This window comes from Sprattus sprattus, assembly GCF_963457725.1.
Source record: "Sprattus sprattus genome assembly, chromosome: 1".
In the NCBI taxonomy this organism is placed as follows: domain Eukaryota; kingdom Metazoa; phylum Chordata; class Actinopteri; order Clupeiformes; family Clupeidae; genus Sprattus; species Sprattus sprattus.
This window is the reverse complement of record NC_137920.1, coordinates 44,198,671-44,201,170: the sequence shown is the minus strand read 5'-3', so window position 1 is coordinate 44,201,170 and position 2,500 is coordinate 44,198,671. Positions and strand designations below refer to the sequence as shown.

The 2,500-nt window shown below is 53.2% G+C and overlaps 1 protein-coding gene across 1 annotated transcript in view; it reads right to left on the bottom strand.

The window, feature by feature from the left end:
• Window positions 1–2,500, bottom strand: part of usp28 (ubiquitin specific peptidase 28) — a 74,739-nt gene that overhangs the window by 25,832 nt on the left and 46,407 nt on the right. The gene's annotated exons all lie outside the window — the stretch shown is intronic.

Sequence of the window (2,500 nt, the reverse complement as noted above, 5' to 3'; positions counted from 1 at the left end):
TACCTTCAGTGAGGTTGGGCAGTTACCTTCAGTGAGGTGGGGTAGGGGTAGTTACCTACATTGAGGTGGGGTAGTTACCTTCAGTGAGATGGGGTGGGGTAGTTACCTTCAGTGAGGGGTGGGGCAGTTACCTTCAGAGAGATGGGGTAGTTACCTTCAGTGAGGTGGGGTAGTTACCTTCAGTGAGGTTGGGCAGTTACCTTCAGTTAGGTGGGGTAGGGGTAGTTACCTTCATTGAGGTGGGGTAGTTACCTTCAGTGAGATGGGGTGGGGTAGTTACCTTCAGTGAGGGGTGGTAGGGGTAGTTACCTTCAGTGAGGGGGGGTGGGGTACCCTCAGTGAGGTGGGGCAGTTACCTTCAGTGAGGTGGGGTAGTTACCTTCAGTGAGGTGGGGTATTTACCTTCAGTGAAGTGAGGTATCAGTGAGGTGGGGTAGTTACCTTCAGTGAGGGGGGGTAGTTACCTTCAGTGAGGGGTGGGGCAGTTACCTTCAGAGAGATGGGGTAGTTACCTTCAGTGAGGTGGGGTAGTTACCTTCAGTGAGGTTGGGCAGTTACCTTCAGTTAGGTGGGGTAGGGGCAGTTACCTTCAGTGAGGTGGGGTAGTTACCTTCAGTGAGGTGGGGTAGTTACCTTCAGTGAGGTGAGGTATCAGTGAGGTGGGGTAGTTACCTTCAGTGAGGTGGGGTAGTTACCTTCAGTGAGGGGTGGGGTAGTTACCTTCAGAGAGATGGGGTAGTTACCTTCAGTGAGGGGTGGGGTAGTTACCTTCAGTGAGGTGGGGTAGTTACCTTCAGTGAGACAGAGTAGTTACCTTCAGTGAGGTGAGGTATCAGTGAGGTGGGGTAGTTACCTTCAGTGAGGTGGGGTAGGGGCAGTTACCTTCAGTGAGGTGGGGTATTTACCTTCAGTGAGGTGAGGTATCAGTGAGGTGGGGTATAGTTACCTTCAGTGAGGGGGGGGTAGTTACCTTCAGTGAGGGGTGGGGCAGTTACCTTCAGTGAGGGGGGTGGTTACCTTCAGTGAGGGATGGGGTAGTTACCTTGAGTGAGGTGGGGTAGTTACCTTCAGTGAGGGGGGCATTTACTTTCAGTGAGGTGGGGCAGTTACCCTCAGTGAGGTGGGGTAGGGGCAGTTACCTTCAGTGAGGTGGGGTAGTTACCTTCAGTGAGGTGGGGTAGTTACCTTCAGTGAGGTGAGGTATCAGTGAGGTGGGGTAGTTACCTTCAGTGAGGTGGGGTAGTTACCTTCAGTGAGGGGTGGGGTAGTTACCTTCAAAGAGATGGGGTAGTTACCTTCAGTGAGGGGTGGGGTAGTTACCTTCAGTGAGGTGGGGTAGTTACCTTCAGTGAGACGGGGTAGTTACCTTCAGTGAGGTGAGGTATCAGTGAGGTGGGGTAGTTACCTTCAGTGAGATGGGGTAGTTACCTTCAGTGAAGTGGGGTAGTTACCTTCAGTCAGGGGGGTAGTTACCTTCAGTGAGGGGTGGGGTAGTTACCTTCAGTGAGGTGGAGTAGTAACCTTCAGTGAGGGGGGGGGGGCATTTACCTTCAGTGAGGTGGGGCAGTTACCTTCAGTGAGGTGGGGTAGGGGCAGTTACCTTCAGTGAGGTGGGGTATCAGTGAGGTGGGGTAGTTACCTTCAGTGAGGGGGGGTAGTTACCTTCAGTGAGGGGTGGGGCAGTTACCTTCAGAGAGATGGGGTAGTTACCTTCAGTGAGGTGGGGTAGTTACCTTCAGTGAGGTTGGGCAGTTACCTTCAGTGAGGTGGGGTAGGGGTAGTTACCTACATTGAGGTGGGGTAGTTACCTTCAGTGAGATGGGGTGGGGTAGTTACCTTCAGTGAGGGGTGGGGCAGTTACCTTCAGAGAGATGGGGTAGTTACCTTCAGTGAGGTGGGGTAGTTACCTTCAGTGAGGTTGGGCAGTTACCTTCAGTTAGGTGGGGTAGGGGTAGTTACCTTCATTGAGGTGGGGTAGTTACCTTCAGTGAGATGGGGTGGGGTAGTTACCTTCAGTGCGGGGTGGTAGGGGTAGTTACCTTCAGTGAGGGGGGGTGGGGTACCCTCAGTGAGGTGGGGCAGTTACCTTCAGTGAGGTGGGGTAGTTACCTTCAGTGAGGTGGGGTATTTACCTTCAGTGAAGTGAGGTATCAGTGAGGTGGGGTAGTTACCTTCAGTGAGGGGGGGTAGTTACCTTCAGTGAGGGGTGGGGCAGTTACCTTCAGAGAGATGGGGTAGTTACCTTTAGTGAGGTGGGGTAGTTACCTTCAGTGAGGTTGGGCAGTTACCTTCAGTGAGGTGGGGTAGGGGTAGTTACCTACATTGAGGTGGGGTAGTTACCTTCAGTGAGATGGGGTGGGGTAGTTACCTTCAGTGAGGGGTGGGGCAGTTACCTTCAGAGAGATGGGGTAGTTACCTTCAGTGAGGTGGGGTAGTTACCTTCAGTGAGGTTGGGCAGTTACCTTCAGTTAGGTGGGGTAGGGGTAGTTACCTTCATTGA